Source organism: Ursus americanus, chromosome 21 (genome assembly GCF_024610735.1).
Source record: "Ursus americanus isolate L20-20 chromosome 21, mUrsAme1.1.p, whole genome shotgun sequence".
NCBI classification, from domain to species: domain Eukaryota; kingdom Metazoa; phylum Chordata; class Mammalia; order Carnivora; family Ursidae; genus Ursus; species Ursus americanus.
Window position 1 is genome coordinate 41,000,481 of NC_142147.1, and position 6,000 is coordinate 41,006,480.

Sequence of the window (6,000 nt, forward strand, 5' to 3'; positions counted from 1 at the left end):
CTCAGGAGAAAGGATCCACAGGCGGGACCCAACCAGGAGGCAAACGTAGGGAACCCAGTGGGGCGGGACCCACCTGAGATGTAAGCCAGCCTGGGTCAGGGGCACCAGAGTGAGAGGCAGCTGCCCTTTCTTGGCCTTACTCTCTCAGTTTTGGTGGCCTTTTTCTCTCCCATCTCTCTTCCCTCCCATACTACCACCTAAAGGTGACTTCCATGCCTTCCGGCCCAAAGAGAGTCTGGGAGCTGTGAGACTGCCTCAGTGGGGACCCCAGGTACCGAGGAAGGAAGTGTCCGGCCCAAGACGGGTCATCAGGGCGTCTCAGCATTTGGGCTGGTTTTGGCTGGGAAAGCTGGGTGCGGAGCAGGGAACTGGGCGGGCCAGCCACCCTCAGGGGATGAGTGGGAGGGAGCAGCTGACCCAGGCACCCATCCTGTTTACCTGGCCCACAGGGGCACGTGTGTGAGCTCAGAGCCTCCTGAGACGACTGAGACTGCTGCTCGCCCCACCCACCCCCCAGTCTCCCCAGGGCCTGGCCTCACCGGCAGGGAAGGAGGGGTCAGCATGAGCCCCCCACCCCACCCCTGCCAGGGCCCTCAGTCAGCAGCATGGCCCTCTCCCATCCCAGCTCAGAATACAGAGCTCAGGCATCTTCCCCGTCTCACCCCTGTCCAGCACCCAGCCGCTTCTCTGCTCCCAGGGCCCCGGGGCCTCCCACTTGTCTCCGGCCTTGTATCACTGGAACTCATCGCCAAGTTAGGAGGGGCCGGTTTCCATCCGCCTTTCTCAATGTCTCTCAGTCAGTCTCTCTCCACCCCAACACCCGCACCCCAACTTGTAATATCCAACAGCTCTCACCACGTAAACACAATCCCTGTCTGTCCCGGGTGCCTCCTACCTCCCTGTTATTCTCTCTCTAACGATAGTGGTAATGGTGGTAGTGGCAATCATCATGGTAATTGTCATTGCAGCTCCAGCTGCAATTGCTATCCACGGTCCTGCGTGCCCGGTGCCGGAGTAAGCGCTTGAAGGTTCGCACAGCCCTGGGAGATAGTCTTACTATTATCCCGTTTCGAGACACAGAACCTGGGGCTCAGAGCGGAATGGTGGTGTGTGGTAGAGCCAAAGCCAAGCCCAGGCCTGCCCCACTCCTAAACCCTGCTCCCAGCACATTCTGTCGTCATCTGTCTCAAATCTCCCCTTGCTTGTCAAAACCTTCATTCTTCTCCGGATGGAATTGGTGGTGGTTTTGCCCTGGGGCCTTATGGAGGGCAGGGGGCAGGAGCAAATCTGAGGCCTCCGGGTTGCTGATGGCCACCTCAGCCCCTGAGCCGGCTGCTCCCGCTTCCAAGGGCAGGGCCGTGGGGCTGGAGATAGGGCGCTCCCTGCCTTGGACACTCCTTCCCGCACTTCCCTCCCGGGACACCGCCTTCACCGTGCTGTGTATCTGCCCCTTGGCCCATCTCTGCTACTGATATTTTTCTTTAAGCCAGCTTACTTTTTTAAGTATATTTTATGTTGCTACTCTAAGTGGAAAGCCAGGATCACTTGCCCACAAATAGAAAGTACCAGAAAACATAGTGAGAAGCACACAACGGTGTTACATGATGGCTGGCTGTGGCTCCTGTGTTTAAAAAAAGGAGATTGGCAAGTATGAGGGGGGTATTCGAGGTACAGGAGCACAGAAATTGAGTCTTCTTCTCTGACATAATCAGAGAGCTTTAGAGAAAATTGAGAAAAGGGCATGGCTCTCACTGTGTGATTCAGACTTATTCAAAGCCATGTTCCTGAACCAGCTGGATGCTCCCATCCACTCCCATGTTCTGTCTTCTGGGGAAAAGTACCCTCAGACATCTCTGGACCTGAGAGTCACCTCACGTGGTCTGCAGGCACATTTATGAAATACCTGTTGTGAACCAAACAGAAGGCTAAGCGCTTCCACATGCATGATCTCATTTAATCCTTACGACAACCCCAGGGCGGGGGGAGTACACATTCCCATTTTACAGGTGAGGTAACTAAGGCCCAGGGCTGGTAAACACACACATAATAGTGTATTTTAAAAAGATGGTGGTAAAATGGTGGTGTCCGAATATGACCCAGGTCTGTCTGACTCCAAACAGCTTTTTCTCCTGCATCCCCATGCGTCTTTTGTTCTTGTACCTAATGGCGTCCACAAATCTGACCTGCCCGACCTCATGTCTAAGACCCTCCGCTTTCAGCTTTTCTAAGCCACTACTTCATTCATTCCATAAGTACTTATTGAGTACCTGCTGTATGTCACACCTGTTCTAGGCAGGGGGGTGCAGCGTGGAAGAAGATCATTGACATCTCTCTCCTTAGGGAGCTCACACTCATTGTGAGGAGGTTGGACAATAAACATATCAGGTGGTGAGCACTAATGAAGAAAAATACAGTGAGGTGAGGGACTAGAGAAGGCAGAGTATTTTAAATCGGGTAATCAGGAAAGGCTCTTTGAGATGTGACCTATGAACTGAAACCCAAAGGAAGTGAGACAGTGAGCCATGAGGATGTCTGGGGATAGAGTATCCCAAGTGGAAGGACAGCAGTGCAAAGGCCCTGGGGCAGGAAACTACTTACTCTATTTGTGGACCATTGTGGCTGGAGCAGGGAGGGGAAATCGGAAGAGTTGAAGTGAAAGAGAAACCGGCCCATACAGGGGGACTTGGGACCATTGTGAGGACTCTGATTCTTTTTCTGAATGAAGTAGAACCAGTGGAGGGTTTTGACTGAGGAGGGCTGTGGTCTTGAGGACTCAGTGTTAACAGGGTCCCTCTGAGGAGCAGGCTGGGGGGGAGGAGGTGGGTACGGAGACCAGGGAGGAGGCTTCAGGGGGGAGGACAGAGGCTGGACTCAAGAAGAGAGAGGAGATGAGGCTTAGGGTGGTGTCTCTGCTCCCTCTGTGGTATCCTGAGCCTCCAGCTGGCATCTGTGCTCCTCTCCTGGAGCCTCGCTTCAAACCCTAACTCCTCCCCTTACTAGCTGTGATCAGCCCACCTGTTCATAGTTCCCTTGTCCGGCGGAGGCAGGAGTGCGAGGGGGAAATGAGGGAATCCTGGCGGGGTGCTCAGAACAGCGCCTGGCACTCCTGTGCACGCACTGTGTGTTCTTGCTAGTGATGGGCCTGCTGATGTTGGAGTATTTTCTTGGCAGTTTAATTGTGAGACCCCTACACAGGCACGCACGCACCTCCTGAAGGCTGAAACTGAAGTTTAAAGAGGACTTATTTTGAGGTAGCTCCCTTCCCCTCCCAGAGGGTCCCAGGGAAGCAGGCCACCTCGCCAGCAGAGACCGGCAGCACAGAAGTGCTCGTGACCAGGAGGAGCTGGGCCATCACCACTCACTAGCTGGGCGGCCTCAGTCTGGGAGGAGGACCGTCATGGTGCCTGCCTCACGGGAGCTCAGGAGGATGGAATGAATGATGTCTGTAAGTGCTCAGCACAGACGTAGTCAGCACCCAATAAAAGAAGACTGCAGGGGTCCCGCCCGAACTCCCCTCCCTGTTCTTCCACTTCTGCACAAACTGGCCTTTCCTCTCCTCACCCCTAGCCTGCCTCCACCTGTCTGTCTCAGGTACCTGCTTCCTGCTCCCTCTTAGTCCATGGTCGAAGGGGAAACCAAGTCTGCTCAAGGCAGTAGCCTCCCCTTTGTTAGTGGCCAGCCATCTGTGCCTGGCCTTGGCCTCTCCTCTTGAATATGTTAGTCTAGGGGGAAAATGGACATTAAATGAGTAAATACATAATTACACGTTGTCATAAGCACTGTGAAGAAAAAGATCAGCGTGCCAGGACAGAGAATAGCAAAGGCGGCCCTTCGTTTGGGTGGTGTGGTCAAGGTAGCTGCCACCTGCAGGGTAAGGAGGGGCCTGCGCAGGGGACAAGAGGGACAGGGAGACTATTCCTAGCAGAGGGAGGGGCACACCAGACCCCGAGGCAGGAGTGAGCCATGCCTCTTTTACCCTTGAAAAAGTTCTTTTCCAAAAGCCTCCCAAGATTGACAACCCCCAACACACGGAGGATTATCCCATATCTCTTTGGCACTTTCAGGAACCCCATGCAAGTAAACCCAGCAAGAAAATGTGCATACAAATAAAATCGGTGAAAGCTTTTACTTGAGAAAAGAAGGATTCCCTTGAATATGCCCTTTCCAGAAGGGACTCCTCCAGTTTGTATGAAACGAGTTCCAGCACAGAGCAGACCCTCAGTAAATGTGTGATATGAATGAATGCTTCCTGTTTATTAAAATGCGGGAGACAGACAATTGCCATTTACTTTGAAATGCATCAAAAATGTGCATGACTAGATGGATAGATACGTGACGTGAGATCAAGCAAGGAGAATAAATGTTAATGGTAGACTCTAAGTGGTGGCTACGCAGTATTCACTATAAAACTCATCTTTATGGTGCATTTGAAATAGTTTCAAGTTAAAATATTGTAGGGGAAGGGAAGGACCATAAGTCATAAAAATGATGGTATTCTACAAATCAGGAAAAATGCAGTAAATGTAACGTCTTGGGAGCATCACCTTTATTGTACACACGCAGCCCCCACCCCACCCCCTCCTGGTGGCAGTTCTCATCAATATATTGCTTCGTATTTGTTTTTATATTCTGTTTATGCGCCTTGTATCCCCTGGAAGCCTGTAAATTTCCCAAGGGCAATTTTTGGCCTCTTATTTTTGGTCCCACAATTGATGGAATTTTGGCGCTGGAAGCCATGTTTGTAGTCCTCTCCTGCATGTAGCCCTCCCCCCATATATAGATGGAAACTGTGGCCCCTAGAAGGGAACTGCCCACAGGTACATGGTCCTACTGGGAATCTCCCAGCACCCAGGCCAATGCTTGGCAAGCCTTCCAGAGACTCTTTAGGCAACTGTGAAGGTAAGGTTCTGGCGTGGACAGCCAGTGCCCTGGCCCCTCTGAGCCTCCATTTCCTCATCCATACAATGGGGATCACAAGAGGGCTTCTGCCTTTGGGTTGTGGGAGGCTTAAATGGTTTTAGCTCTTCACACAGTACTGGAAGCTAGCTAGTGCTTAGTGAACAGTCGCCGCTATTATGCATCTGAAAACCGGGCCTTCTGTGTCCCCATTCCTGTCGTTGTAGAGAGGCCCACCCTCCTGTCCTCAGGGTGCCGTCCCCCCCTCAGCCTTTGGTGCTCCTCCCCATGCAAGGACCTCCCACATGCATTTCTGTCCTCTCCCCTCTGCACGATTCCCCACTATGGGATGCCAAACAAAGACTGTACGTTCAGAATATGCTTTGTAGCTCTGAAGTCGTTTCTCCACTTTCTGACTGTGTGAACTTGGTCATGTTTCTTAACCTGCAGGAGCCTCCATGTGCTTCTCTGTAAAAAGGGGCAGTAGCGGAACCTCTTACCTAACTGGGGCGGGGGGCGGTTGGGAGGATTCGGTGATGTCATGCGTGGAAAGCACCCAGCAGGGAGCCCAGCATTGTGCAACAAATACAAGTTACCATTGTTATTCCCTTGGTGCCACACCCCCCAGACGAGGATGCTACCCTCTTGGGCTGCGCCTAGGTTCCCGCCACTCTCTTTGCAGGTGCTTCTGCCCCCACTGCTGGCCTGAGGTGGCCTTCTCTGCACAGATGCTGCCCTTAGTGCTGAGCACGCATGGATTTTGCCCACTAGCGAAGCCTGGCTTGTCCCCATGAGCGCTCTCTCGCCCTCTTACATCTTACATCTGACCTGCCTGAAATCTCCAGCTCGGCCCCCCTGTGCATCAGTCCGCGGCTCCTTCCGTAAAATAGAGAAAGAGAAGCCTCCCCCCGCCCACCCCTCCTCGGGGAGCAGAGTGGACCATGATGAGAGTATAAGGTGTCATATTTATTCACAAATCCCAGTACAGCCCGCTCCCGGGACTCAGGAATTCTGCCCCCCCGCCCCGGCCCCCAGCTCCTCTGGGTCATTTCAGCTAGTATGACAACAGGATGTCAGTCTGCTGAGCGAGGCCAGTGCATCAGT